This window comes from Nelumbo nucifera, chromosome 1 (assembly GCF_055504915.1).
Source record: "Nelumbo nucifera cultivar China Antique chromosome 1, China Antique-T2T, whole genome shotgun sequence".
NCBI classification, from domain to species: domain Eukaryota; kingdom Viridiplantae; phylum Streptophyta; class Magnoliopsida; order Proteales; family Nelumbonaceae; genus Nelumbo; species Nelumbo nucifera.
Genome location: NC_142649.1, coordinates 162,044,260 through 162,060,337, shown reverse-complemented (window position 1 = coordinate 162,060,337; position 16,078 = coordinate 162,044,260). Strand labels below are relative to the sequence as shown.

The 16,078-nt window shown below is 36.6% G+C and overlaps 1 pseudogene; it reads left to right on the top strand.

Annotated features, from left to right (window-relative positions):
• The first annotated feature begins 6,298 nt into the window (after positions 1-6,298).
• On the top strand, positions 6,299-10,978 carry LOC104610101 (serine/threonine-protein kinase BLUS1 pseudogene; annotated as a pseudogene).
• Positions 10,979-16,078: the final 5,100 nt, after the last annotated feature.

The following is a 16,078-nucleotide window of genomic DNA, read 5'->3' as shown; positions in this document are numbered from 1 at the left end:
GTTCATGAACGTGGCACATCACACATCCATACATCACATGCAGGGAGGAATTGATCCAATCAATTAATTATCTGTAAAAACCCATTTGAAGCCCATTTTAATCCATAATATTAACAATTAATATCATCTAGGTATATGGGCTGAATTAGGGTTACCTAGTTCGGCCCATATAGCTTTATCCTTTGAATTGGGCTTTTGGCAGTTTTAACAATTTAAAACTGGGCCTTACAGGTTGGGCCAAATTAAATATCCAATTAATTATCAATCCTTAGGCCCATTAAACAAAAAAAATTAGGGATGATATTCCGCCTTGATCAAACCCTAGATTCGGACCAAACAATTTGAACCAATCTTGGTTCGAATGGGTCTAGGGTTTGATTTTTAATTAAATCTTTAATTCAAGAAAATAATATGAAATTAAAGAACTGATAAAACAAAACAAGAATCAGTCAATCCAGGGCTGTTCATACAATCCATCCTGCAAAACAGAGGTTAGATCACAGAATGCAGTTTCACAAACTGCAAATCGCAAGTAGCGAATGTCCCATCTACGAAATCTCCTTCCTTGCGCCGCCATCTTCGATCCAAAAATAAATAAATAGAAAACCTAATTTCTATTATAATTACATCAGATCGAATACCTAATACATTGAGTCTAAAAATTAAAAAAAAAATTATTTACAGACCAAATGTAATGAATAAATCAAGAAACTGCAAATCTTGTAGGTTCCCTACGCAAACCAAGAATTCGATCTCCTCTTGTACGAACAACCCATAAATCAAGAAAATCATAAAGAACTATTCTAAACAATAATCAAATTTATATAAAATTTAATTTCAGATTATTCGCCCATAATTTTGGGAGCAAATTCCCAAAAACACTTATTTGCGCAAATTGGGTAGAACACCTTCTGCCCATTTGCGCAGGTTCACATCTGAATTAAATTGATTCAAGATTTGAACCTGGCTCTGATACCACTGAAGGGATGGGATATCCATCACCTGGACGCCCAAGTCTTGCGGAATGGACTGGGCGAATTTCAAAAATTTCTCCCATCTTTGCAGGGAATCGAATTCCCTGCAAAGAAAAAAATATTTTTCAAGGATCAATCTTGAACCATGAACCAAACCAGATCTGAACCAAAAGGAGTAGGAGGGAGGGTGTACTTAATACGGAGAATTAGTATCTCCCAATGGAGGTGTTCACGCCCAAGGAAGGATCCAAAGACTGCTCCCACTGAAGATGGCGCAGTGCAGGATGGAGCAGAATCAACAATGTTCTTCAAAAAAACTTGACCCTTCGCAAGAATCAACTGGATGGCTTGTGAGTACAGCTCTAATCAATCTTTTCCCAAAAGATTGCTATCAAGGTCAGATCTTGATTTCTCCCAAGAACTGGAGATCGAACTGAAGGTAATGGCGGCGGCAAGAAGGAGGCAGTAAGAGAGATTTTGTAGAGGTTGCAGAAATCTCTCTTCTGTGATTTCAGCTTTGAAGACAAGAGTCTTAGGTTGCATGTCTAAAGGCTGCCACCCCTTCCTCCTTTTACAGATTTAAAGGGATCCGCTCCTAATCCTATTAGGAGCTGCTGATCCAAATTATATTTGGATTAGAAGTCCCTTTAAGTGATAAGGGAGAACCCTTATCTTATCTGCAGATCAGATCAGTCATCTCCTAATCTAATTAGGAGGCTTCCAGATCTAAATCTTATTTAGATCTTGGACTCTCTAAGTGGATAGGGTCTAGGCTCAATCCTATCAGTTGATCCATCTCAGAATTCGCCCCCTTTAATTGACTAATCAAATCAGCCTAGTTCGAAATGGGCTTAAGGCCCATTTAAGGTTATGTACTTACTTTGCCTTCCAAACTGTTGCCCAGTTGGGCTTCCTTGTATGGCGTGAGACCCAAACATTGATCTACACATCAGCCACATGGGTTCAGCCCAGCCTTTGTTACAAGGCCTGGCCGAATACACTGTTATGGACAGTGCACCCCCTGAAACCCATCTTATGGACTCTATGGGCCCAACACTTACCCTAAGTGGTCACTGGGCCTAGCCACCTTGTAACACCCAGGGACTGTGGGCAGATGCAAGATTAGCCCATCAGTTATTATCCTCAATGGTCTTACACTTAACCTCTTAGCCCATAATGATCAAACACTGCTTGACAAGGGAGGACCTCTCTCTCGACTACAAGGAACAGTGTTGCACTCTCTGCTTACATGGATCTCGGGAATTAAAACCTTTTGCAAATCATTTCGAAACCATAACACACACACACACACACACACACACATATATATATATATATATATATATATATATATATCTTTATATAAATATATTTTGCAAAACAAAAATCTCAACAATTGAAATCGGCTGCCGACAGTCTTGGTTTCCATCAGAGAGAGCGCATCCCCGATCATTACCCTTGTCCGACAAAGGGGCTGATCCTGTCACTATGATCACCCACTCAGATGAATTCTCAGACTGTCCCAACATACCCAGGTTTTGACCCCCGCTAAGGATCTCACTGATTGGTACATCAAGGACAGCCCAATCCGACACCTAGTGTAGTATCATAATCGAGTCTAGGGGTCAAGTGTAACTTTTCAGTTTTGCCCATCTGTCTCCAAGGTCCAAGGCAATACTGGAAATCTGGTCCGGTTCATAGGTTCTATTAATCCTACACTGCATGTGCTTCGGGTCTTACCCTGGTAGCTAAGACAAGCCACCCCAATAGTTGGCAGCACACCAATGTCAGCCTTAGCAGGATAAATCTCCCCAGACTTACCCAATGGCTGTGAACATTTTAAACTAACACAAGTCTCATTAAGTGTCCAGTTTAAGGGTATTACACAGAAACACACCACAGGAACATGAATCAAAGGTGTACTTTATTCATTTACAATAAATTCATAATGTACATATTTCTGATTGAAACTAAGGGCATACGACTGTCTAACAACAACCTCACTGATCCCCCCGAGTTTTGAAGAATTAGGATTTAGTCCTCACAGCCCGTTGTAGCTATGCATTGGGAATATCCTATTCACAATGCAGCCATCCATCTTACCAACATCCACATAAATGATAAATGATTAAAACACTGATTATGGTTGCATCAGAAATCACTACAATTCATGTTAGTGTTCCAAGTAAGCCTTTGTTTTCCTTTTTTCGTTTTTACTAAAAGAAAAGAACAACTTAGGCGATGTTTGGCATCGATGTCGTTGTTCCAGAAAATGGTGATACATCAGCACCATATTGGAAAAATCAGTACTTCAGAAAACGGTAATATGTTTAGAACTGTTTTTCCATAAAAACAGTGCTCCAAATCAGGCATTGAATTTGACATTTTCTCAATTTGGAGCTCATTGCTACCAACAAGAATAAGTCTATGTCATTGCCACATCATGTCCTTGTTGGCAATAATGAGCTCTAAATTAAAAAAACGTCAAATTCGACGTTTCCTCAGACCACACATTCTCAATTTCCATGCCGTGGTTTGGAAATGTCATATATATAGAAGGTGTTACTGCAAGACACTGTTTTCTTAGAAGATAAAAAAAAAAAAAAACTATATACTTGGAGGGGAAGTTGGAAGATAAGATCTGATCCCCTCCTACAAACCTTGTTAGCTATCTCTTGATCTATTATATCTTGTTATCTATTTACATAACGAATATTGTATTACATATATATCAAAAGACTTCATAAGATCATAGACTGAACCCCTACACATCTTTTGAGACCATTTACAAAGTAATATTACTATTTAGGGTAAAAGACTTAAACATACCCTCTTTTCATAAAATGTAACTTGTCGTTTCATTGACCTCTTTTAATATTTTAAAAATCGTATTTTACCTTTTATCCTTCAAAAACAATAAATACCTCCTTTCTTGCCCTATTTTTGCAACTACAAGGTCCGCAATTGCAACAAAACTTGATTACACCTTCGTAATTGCATTGATTCCTATGATATGGGATAAATTAGATGTGTTGGGTGTTGGGTATGGGTGTGTTCTTTATGATGGTATTGGTGTTTTTATGTCTAATCTGTTTATATCGGATATCCCCAACTCCGCTCCCTTTTCAAAGGCATATGCAGCTTTAGGGGTGTTCAATTTCGGTTATCAAACTGAAACCAAATCAACTGAACCGAATAAGCCAATTCAATTTGGTTACTTCAACTTATGGTTGGGATCAGTTTTATGATTTTAGAATTATTGATTTTCAATTTTCGGTTCAGTTTGAGAAAAATTCAACCAAACAAAAAACTGAAAACTGAATTAACCAAAATATTGGTGTGAAGTGGTTCGTTATTTTTAGAAATATAATGAGCCAAGTGGTTCGTTATTTGTAGAACGGACCCTCTCATAGGTGGCTCATCCAATGAAGGACCCTCATATTCTGAATATCTTCCATTTGGTAAATTGTACAGGTTCCAATATGGAGTTAACAGCACTAGTAATCTCCATTAATTATTATTGCTCAAGTCTCTATACATTGCCGTGAAGTGGAATTGGGATTAGTTTAATGCAATGGTTGTTGGACAAGTTGTGGAACCAATGATAAGGCCCCATGCTACTGATAAAATACATGGGGCCTAAATGGGGCCTACGGTGAAAAGTTAAATGGTTATGGGTCCCTTGTATTTTATTACTGGTGTGGAGTTTTATCATTGGTTACACAGCCTGCTAAATTGCTATCGCATTCAGCTAATCTGTTCTTTGTAAACTAGGCCAAATTATTGTTAGTGGGCCTATCTTTGTAAACTAGGCCAAACAATGCTTTTGTATTTACATCGGTCCATGGGCCTAGCTTTGGGCTCGTCCCTTGAACAATTAACATTACTTTTAGCAAAAGCTATGCCCAAGCCTAGCCCATGAACATGTTTCTATAAAGGAATAATTACTTCAAAACCTACTTATATATACTTTGTCCACATTTTCATTGTTAGTTCTAATAAATAATAAGTAAAGGACAAAAATATCCTTCATTGTTCTTTAAATTTTCAAATTATGCAATTGTATTTTCAACTTTGAAAACCCTAAGAGAGGAAACATCAAGTAGGTTGCAGGTCACAACAAGGGAGAGAAGAGAAGAAAGGAGAAAGAAGAAGAAGAATGTTGTATGTGTGATAAAAAAATCACCATGTTATTTCCATGCACTTAAGTGGTGTTTTCTTTATTTGGAAGGACCTTTTTGGTATTTCTTAGTTTGAGCTATGTGGGAATAAGAACTAAGGAGGGAATATATCCTTAGTAGGGTTTCCTTTATTTTTAGAGGGCCTTTTGAGAGACAAAGAAAGAGTAGCAGAAAAGAAGGAACGATAGAAAGCTTCTTTGTGTTTGCAAGATACACTTAGGTGTGGTGGTTGTCTCTACAACCTTTTTCTTAAAAAGGGTGTATTATACTATTTTTGGCTTTCTTCATGATGGTCTTCCAAGTTTGTGGTGACAATGTAGAGGTGATGATACTCTATGTTTAAGTTACAAAAGGGGTTTGTATATGTGGGGTATTTCACAACAATAATAAAGAGGTGTTTTACACAATCTCTTGAAACCATTTTATGATAGTAAATCAATGGCTTGCTGGCTTTGCCCGTGGATGTAGCCCTCATTGGGTGAACCTCATAAATCTTTTGTCTCTCCTTGTGATTACTTATTCCTTTTGCTTTCCTTTACTTAAACTTCTGATTTGCCTTTTGTGTTGTTGGATATTTGTTGGGATTGGGTTATTCTGTGCTTTGTTGAAATAGTAGTCGACTGCTACGAAATCTCTTGTATAGTAGTCAAATACTAGGAATCAGATCTTGATAGTAGTCAATTACTAGGAAATCTCTTTATGAAGTAGTCGATTACTAGGAACAAGGATTAACAATGTATTCAGAACTTCGAGGTTTGACACACAAGGTGTTTGTGAAATTGTTTGAGAAAAAGAAAATGGTAAAATGGCAAGTAACCAGTTTGAGGTTGAAAAGTTTGATGAGAAAGAATTTTGAGCTATGAAAAATTAAATTCCATGACATTCTTGTTCAATAAGGGCAGGTATAAAGCTTTGCTTGGAAAGGATAAGAAGTCAAAAAGTATGTCAGATGATGATTAGGACAAGATTGGACGTGAAGACAGTTTCTACAATTCGCTTGTGTTTGGCAGATGAAGTAATATTCAATGTAAAAAGAGAAAAAACAGTTGTAGGACTGTAGACAAAATTAGAAAGTTTGTATCATGCCAAGTCTCTCCTAAATCGGGCACTCTTAAAAAAGTTGTATAGCATGAAAATGAAGAAATGGATGAAGGTTTCTCTGAACACTTGAACATCTTTCATGACATAATTAGTCAACTTGAGAGCATCGGTGTGAGGATGGAAGAGGAAGATAAGGTGGTGACTATATTGTTGGATAGTTACAACAATAAAATGGTTGACATTATAAAAAATTACGAGTGGAGATCCCTGCACTACAAAAAACGTTTTGGCGACATCAATGTTACGACGTTTATAAAAAAATTCCACTTTTAACGACGTCAGTGGCAAACGTCGCAGAAAGTGAACTTTTAGCCACGGTTACGGATAACTGTTGTAAAAGTTACATTTCACGCCGAGTGTTTGACGACGTTTAAACTAACGTCATAAAAACTTCTTTCCCGCCATATATGCTTTCAGTGACGTTTGTACTAAACGTCGTCGAAACACAACATTTGACGACGTTTAGTTTTGAACATATAACAAACGTTTATTTTAGAAGTATTAATTTTTTAGTTATTCATGCTAAGTAATGTTAGTATATTATTACTACTACTACCACCACATATCATTGTTATTATTATTTAATTTCTTAAATTAATTATAGTTAATTTGATAATACATATAGAAATATGTTTATATATTAAGTGATAGTTTAAATCTTTGCAACTTATTTTTTAGTTTTATTAGTATAACTAATGTTTTGAAATAATTAATTATTTATTTTTATTTGTTTATTCATTATTATTAAAAATTTATATTCAAATATTAAGTATACTCTCATTTTAATTCAAATACATATACATTAATTGTAGTAATGATAGGTAAATAAATAGGTGGAAAATATTTACATTTGATTGGTTGGTTGTAAAAAAAATGAAAAATAGTAGGTAAAGCAACTCCAATAACACTTATTAATTAATTAAATGTTAAATATTATTTTAATTAATTAATAATGTTGTCTATTATATTATAATTGTTATTTTATTGGTAATCATTAATTAAATAACTAGTTTGTTCATTAATTAGGGGTGAGTGTTCAATTTGACTCTAGATCTCCTGCCCACGAGAATTTTGCCCATGCCTACCCACAATACACTAACCCCCATGAATTGGGAACATCTCCCCCTCCATAAGACTATGTAGAGGATGAGATGTTCTCCATGTATGGCTACGATAAACGTAGGCAGAGTTCTCATGGGCAGGAGATCTAGAGTCGTTCCACAACTCATGGGCAGAGTTCTCATGGGTAATCATTAATTAAATAACTAGTTTCTCCATGCATGACTAGGCAAACAACTTGAAAAAATTGAGGAGGGTTGGATTAGGCTAATATTTAAGGTAAAGTTAGAGTTAAAAAGTATGAACCCAACCTAATTGAAGCTTTCAAGTTGGATTAATGTTATGGTTGAGTGTTCCACAACTCAGGTCTGGTTTGGTATGCCAATACTTGACATAACCTAGCCAAACTTGTAGCTGTCAATGGGTCGAGCACAACCTGATGGACAAGAAATCGATTTGGGTCGATTTCAGGTCCTAATACATTATCCTTAGAGCCAATTGCCCTAAGAACCGGTCCATTCAGTTATAGGTCCTTAAAATTTCTTATCGGGTCGATTTCGATTCCAACACCCAACCCATTGACAGCCCTAACTTGCACCCCCTAATCATGATCCAGTAAGGCGTGCCAATAAAAAATTATTGAAAAATACTCAAGCAAAAATTACTAAACAATAATGAAAAAACATCAAAAATTAATTAAAAATTCAAAATTTCTGAAAAGCCTAAAGTTTAATTAAAATACTAAAAAAATAAATTAATTACATTTTATTGCAAAACATACTAAATAACAATGAGTGGGGAACCCATCCCCGTAAGGGATCGGGGATGGAGAATAAATTTTATCCCCGATTGATCATTTTTAATTTTAACTTTAATATTGAACTTTCCCTCCCTTCTCATCGATTGATCAATACCCTAACTTTCTTCATCAACATCATATATATATATATGATACCCTAATATTGAACTTTCCAAGAACCGGTCAATTCGGTTATAGGTCTAAAAATTACAAACCCTTTCAAACCGGATTCAGTTCTAGGTCCTTAAAATTTCTTATCGAGTCGGTTTTGATTCCAACTAGACCCGACCCAAACCCAACCCATTGACAACCCTAACTTTCACCCCCTAATCATGACCAAGTAGGGCATGCCAATCAAAAAATATATCCTAATTAAAATACAAAAATAATTAAAAAATAAATTAATTATATTTTATTGCAAAGAATACTGAATAACAATGAGTGGGGAACCCATCCCGTCGGGGATCGGAGATGGAGGACAAATTTTATCCCCGAGGGGGATTGGTTACAAGGATGGGTTAATTTCAGAATTGGGATCGGGGGCGGACAATATCATCCTCGCCCCCAACCCACCCTGTTGCCATTCTTACTGTAAATTGTATTTAATATTAATATATAAATATATATATATATATTAAAAATAGAAATATTCATTTTTAATTTTAGTTTTAATTTTAATATTGAACTTTCCCTCCCTTCTGATTCGTTGTTCGATACCCTAACTTTCTTCCTCGACATCATCGAAGCCAGGCTAGCCAGCTCTCCCATTATACATCGTTGAAGCGACTCTACAGATTCAACCAAACTAGTCGCCGATTTAGTTTGCGCCCAAATACCATCGCGCACACAAGCCAAATATCCTCTCGACAAACAACTATTCACCTTCTCGCTGCAAGTAGCGGCTGAGCCCCTACCATACCAACGATTGTCCTTTCATGTCCTGATCTCTGTATTGGTGTAATGACATTCCTCCTCTCCTGCAGTTCCACGTGCTTAGTTTCTAGAAATACAAGTTAAAAGCCCGCAACAACCTATCCTGTATATATCTACTACTCTAGCTTCTTAATTTTTCACTTCTTCATCACAAGAAAACCCACCAGAAATTAATTAACCTTTCCACTCTACGACCTTTGATCTTCTTCCTCAATCTCCTTCCAAGAAACCCATACAACATTTCTCTGAGAAAACCATCACCCTCAATCAACCTGAATTCTGAAGTCTGAAACTATCAAGAACGTAACTGACCCACGTCAGTCGTCCAAGGCCCAACAAGATGAGGACCCTCGACAGAATCATCAATACCCTCTCGATCACAGTTCCTACAAGATACTTGCCATGATCGGCGATGGTGTAAGCGCAATTGCCTACAAGGCTGAATGCCTGTCGAACTCATCGGCCGTGGCAATCAATCCAATCGATCTTGATCGATCCAAAGCCAACTTGGAGCCCATTGTTCGTTCACAGTCGATCGTCATCTCTGGGTGGTCATGCCCTTCATGTCTGGTGGGTCTCTTCAATCCATCATCTCTTCGTCTTTCCCTGATGGCTTGCCGGAGCCCTGCATAGCTATCATTTTGAGAGAAACCCTCAACACTCTCATGTACCTCCATGACCAAGGCCAGGTCCATCGAGACATCAAGGCTGGGAACATTCTGGTTGCTTCAGATGGGTCTATTAAACTCGCCGACTTCGGTGTCTCTGCGTCAATCTACGAACCCAGTCCGTCATCCATGAAATTCAATGGTGTGGCTGGAATACCTTATTGGATGGCACCAGAGGTGATATACTCTCACACTGGGTATAGCTTCAAGGCTGATATTTGGACATTTGGGATTACGGCATTAGAGCTTTCTCATGGTCGACCTCCACTCTCTCATCTTCCTCCCTCAAAATCTCTGGTGATGAAATTCGCCACCAAGTTTCAAGACTACAGGAAGAACACAAAAGACAAGAGTAAGTTTTCAAAGAACTTCAAAGAGATGGTCAAAGATTGTCTAAATCAAGATCCATCGAAGAGACCCACCGCAGAGATGTTGTTGAAGCATCCCTTCCTCAAGAACTGCGGGACCCCAGATTTCCTCACCAAGAATTTATTGCAAGGGTTGCCCACAGTTGAAGAGAGGTTCAAGAAAATCATAGTAGATCATCCTCCACCGATTTGCAGCGCCGATGTAAATGTACATGAAGATGACAGCGACGAAGCATCCCTTGATTACTCTGTCAAGCAAAGAATGATAAGTGGATGGAATTTCAATGAGGAAGTACTAGAGCTGGACCCTATTTTCCCAACTGACAAAGAAGAAAGCTCCTCTCAGTCCCAGACGACGGAAGATGATCAGGATTTTATTGCAGCAGCTGACAATAGTAAGATCATAAGCAACACCATTGACGTCGATCAACAGGATCAGGTAACCAAAGAACAAGATAGAGCTGAACCAGGGATGCGAGGAATTGTTGATTTGGGTGGTGCAAAGATCAACATTGATAAAATTCAAATCGATGGAGGTGTTGATCCAACAGTTTTACAAGAGGGAACACCAAACCAGCTGGCAGCTTGGTCTGCGACGGTTAGCACACTGGAAGACCTTCGGCAAAGTTTGGATAACGAACAGGACATGGTTATGTCCTTAATTGGAAGAATTCGTGGAGCAGAACTTGGTCTTCGTACAATAAGTCCCGAAGAATATTGTATGATGACAATCAACGGGCTAAGAATAGAACTCGAGAGAGTGAAGAAGAGGGTTAGTATCTTGGAACAACAATTAGAGAGGTTGACAATTATCTTTCCTGCCAGCCTCAGCTCCAACAACGACAACAATGGCGGAAATGATGATGATGAAAGTAATGCAACCCCATCTCAGTGAAACTAAAGCTTCAATGGTGAACCTGTGTGTGTGCTCTGTGTGTTTTTCCATTAATGTAGAGATTTCTGTTTTTTTTTTTTTTTTTGTTGCAATGCATAGATTTCCAAGGAAATAAAATAAAATAATTCCTCTAATATGCATCACTTGCTAGGATTTACTTCTTTCGTTTCAAGTAGAAAGGGAACATTATAGTGAAGTTTTTTTTTTCGATTTGTAACATTACAGTGAAGCTTTTTTTTTTTTCTTTCTTTCTTTCTTTTTAATGGATACATTACAGTGAAGTTGATGTACAGATGGAAAACCAAGCAAAAGAAAAAGCAGACTCATGCATATATAAGAAGGGTATTTGTGTCCATGTAATACAGAAAGGCGGTAAATTACTTAAACCTCCCCTGTGTTCTGACTTTTGTAAAATCTTCCCCTTGCCTCTCAAGCAAATGCATGTGCAATTTATTGACAGAAAATTCTGACATAATACAAAAAAGAAAAAAAAAACAGAAAGAAAATGCCATTATAATGCTACAATTTTTTAAATTCCACTTTTATCCATGGCAAACTTAGGCCTCAAATGGTCTGCTCAATTTGAGTGGGTTAGTTGGTCTCAAATGATCCTTGTTTGCCCATGACAAACAGCGGAGGTAAATAAACTTTTCGAGTTAAGTTAGACGAGTAACAACTGGGATTCAGTTGAAATGGCAACGGGGCGGGAATTACATTTCCCATCCCCGACCCCAATGGGGATGAAATCCCTATGGAAGACCCGAATCCCCAACGGACTAAGAGGTTGAAACAGAGAGATTGAGACTGAGAGAGAGAGGACCATTGGAAGAGTTGAGGTCAATGACGAGAGAGAGAGTCCGATGGGTGACGATGTCACGGCAAAGGTTAGAAGGACTGATGATTGAAACTCTTCTTTGAGTATCTCTTCTCTATTACTCGAGAAGGCATGAAGGTAGGGTTCTGAGTATTTTGACGGCGGCGGTGGGCGACAGTGACAGCAGTCAGCGATTCGGCGATTTGGCGACGAAGAGTTGAAGGTGAAGGCACGCACAAAGCTAGGGTTCACTGGTTTAGCTGTTCCAGAGATAGAGTTGAGAGTTCTCGACTTCTCTCTTCTCTTTGTCGAGGGTTTTAGTTTAGTGTTTTACACTTGTACTGTTTTTTACGTTTTAATAATTAATATTTTAAAAACGAATAACTTTATATATATAAATTTATAATATATAATATTACAGTATATATAATAAATAGAATATTATATTATATATAATTATATATATATTAATCGGGGCCAGATGGGGGCGGGGAATGCATTCCCCGTCCCCGAACCCGATCGGGGATTCGGGGATTGCCCCATCCCCAACCACGACCCCGTCGAGTCGGGGAGCCTGGGTTCCCGTTGGGGACGGGGAAAATTGCCACCCCTAGGATTCAGTTTGCTAAATTCCCCTCTGTTGAGGAATCGTAGGCTTGGTACAATTCATAAATATATAATTGGGAGAATGAGAGTTCAGCCCAGGGTCAGAATTTTTAAGCCCAGAATACAATTGGGGTGAGTGTTAGCTCAGAATTTATGCTAATTTACAGATAGGCATTGGTGTATAAAATGGTGGTTTTTGACATTTTAAATGCTTTTAGCTTTGCAACAGAGAAATCTGCATTGAGCATGTCCTTACTTTCTCATATATATTTCTGATTTAATAGTGGGAATTTTCATAGTTTCAATGTCTCTCTCTTTAACAACACCCTGTGGAGGTAGAGACTTGCGAAGCTCTCCTCACCTTTATCATCAACCTGTTTGTATTCAAAATTGTAAAGTTAGGACAGGTTGAACCTCATTCAAGATAAAACCATTCCGGGATTTCCATGTAAGCCACTGGCCACATAAGAAGTATTGTATAATAAGCAAAGGGAGATCAGAAATATCAACTTTATCATCTTGATCCAAATACGATTCAAAACCATCACGAAAAAGCAAGGCATGCGTAATAGATTAGGGAACACAACCCACCAAAGGCCCAACCTCATTAACTGCCATACTATTGTGACAATATTTACAAAAAAAAAAAAAAAAACTTTTAATCTTTGGAGGGACTACTGACAAGGCCCATAATTTCTTCCATTTCTGAGGATTGAAATCTATATTAATTAGTCTTGACTCCTATCTAGCATTTAACTGCAAAGCAATCTAGTAGGCCAACTTGACCCAAAAGCAACCCTTGGTATTAGGGGTTCAAACAAGCCTGCCAGAACCATTAACCTTTGGCAAATCAAGATCACAAATAACATTAACCAAGCCATTAGTGAAAGCCTGACTCATCGTACTTCCTTCGCACCTTGATTAGTTAAATCATTTACCCAATTTAAGTGGGAAGAGGCCGGTCAAGGCCCACTAGGCTTGAAATGAGATAAACACAAAACCCAAGGCTCATCGCAAATGCTAATGTTAGTTGTACTCGAACAATCTCCTCTTAAAATATCTCGCACTCGAACAATCTCCTTCTCTTAAAATATCTCCCTCCCATAAGACTCTTGAAACCCCAAGAACAATTAATTGGAGCTTTGATAGACCAAAAATTCTTACTTTTCAAGCATCTTCCTTTTGTAATTTTTGACCAAAGGTAGTTTTTATTAACCAGAAATCTCTAGGCTAATTTAGCAATGTTGAAAATATTAAAAAATATTTGATTTGATTTGAATTCGATCTATTAATTATTTTAGGTAATTAATAAATATAAAAAATACATATTTCATTTATATAGAGCTTTCTCCTAGCCTATATAATGCTCCATGTTCACCCGAAATTTGGAGGTACTCTGAACCTCAGATTCCAAACTCGTCTCCTCCATTTTCAAGCGGAATTTGTTGCATTTAGAAACACTTCCTAGCTCAAGAACCCATTTAAACTTCATTTTATTTCATCCTTAACTGCTGGAAAATTGTTGACATGGTACATACGAAAGGTAAGTCTTTTTTAGTTTTCCTATATCATTTGAAGTTCTGAGACCTTAGAAAGCATTGTTCTCGACTTCTTCTAGACTAAGTATAGAGGCAAAGAGGCAAGGGTCTTAGGGAAATTAGTACCTAAGACCCGATAAAATCACCTCAAAGTCGGTCTCAAGAGAAGCTGAGAACACGTTTCTCCAGATTTCATAAATTTTGGCAACTACGTTTATTGGTTTTTTGAAAGAAATTGAGTTTGAATAACTCCCATATTGGGCTAATACAACAGCTTAGAGAGAGGGGTGCCTAATAACTTCCCTCTCCTGATCCTTGGAACCCAAAATCTCTCAGTTGTGTACCTTTTACAAGGAGAACAAAGTTACTATCAAATACTTGAATTGAATTTTTCGAATCTGAAAATGAGGGCCCATTTCCTCTAAAAAAATGGGTGGCAGTTCCATCTCTTTGAGCCGGCCATGAGTTTGTCGGAGCTCATAATAAGCCTTTGTTTCTATACTTTGGGCGAAAACAAAACTGAGCAAAAAAAACGATTTGAAGTACATTTGATAATAGTGAAGTTTTTGAAAACACAATAATCTAAATTCAAAAACATTTGTAAGCCCCTTCTTTTGGCATTATACTCCACACTATAGGGGAATAAGGGCGGGGCAGAACAAAGTTGTGTCTCCTCCCAACAAAAATTGTCTCACCACTCTTCCAACATGATCTGTTTTGCACATCTTACCATAAGATCGGGACCCACCATATATGAGATGTGCAAACGCAAATCATGCATGTTGGAATGTTTTGGTGCGTATGATACTAAGGGTACATTTGGATTATGGACAAGATTGGAAATAGAATTGAAACCCCCATGAATCAAAATCAGAATCACCCTTTCCTGATGCTTGTTTGGTTCAATCGGGAATTGGAATCATAATCAATTAAAAATTTTTCAATTTTGTATTATTTTATTATTACTTTATTAATATTTTATGAATATATAATTATTACTTTATTAGTATTTAATAATTATTATCTTAGTATTTATCATTGATTTATGAAAACTGTATTAACATATTAGTAGTTTATTATTAATATAATAATATTTTTGTTATTATATTTTATTAATAATATATTGTTCTATTATATTTTATTATTATTTTATCAATATTTATTATTTTAAAATTATTTTATTATTGTTTAATAATTTATATGTTAGAATTTTATTATTAATTTATTATATTGTACTAACATTTTATATGTACTTAATTTTTTTATCATTTAAGAAATAATATCTTTGTCGTTTATTATTACTTGATTATATTTTTATATTATTATTATATTTAATAATTAATATTTTTGTTATTATTATTATTATTATTTTAATAATATTTTTATTATTTTGTTAGTATTAGGGTTTGAAAGTTTTTTTTTTGTCATGAATTCTTCACTTCTTGACTAACCCTGAGTGCAATCCCATTCCCCCAAAAAGAGGAATGGGAATCTCATACAACCAAACAAATAGTTGGAATCAAAATGGGCCATGCAGGAACCAATCAGAAGCTTCATATTTAGAGGGGTGCCAAGTGACTATCTCAACAATTAAGTCATTTCAGTAGAACATAAATCCTAAAACTTATCCAAGTACAACCTAAATTTCAACTAAATGGGCTTTTCTGAATTACAAAATTGAAAGTTTGAATGAACATATAAAATTAATTAGCGTAGCCGCACAAGGGAAACTTCCATAAAAGTGGTGTTCCCTAACTAGCCGAATAGACGGCTTGGATCTTTCATTTTCTAGCGGAAGAGTAGGTGTGCAGTAATCTGATAAGCTTTCGTACCCTATTTAACCCAACAAGTAAACTCTTTCCCACATCTATATATATATATATATATATATATATATATATATATATTAAAATTGGTCCTGCCATGTGAGCAGCCCTCTCCATGCTTCAAACCCCCTTCCTAATTTTCTTTTTTTTTTGAATTTTTCATTTTTTTTAATTTCACTTAATTACCCATTAAACCAATAAGGAAATCACATATGCTTAATTAGTTCTAACAACCATAAAGAAAGAGGGATTTTCCTTTCTAATGTTTAGCAAAGTGGCACCACTTTCCCCCACTTCCTCCTAAATTGTCTCTAAT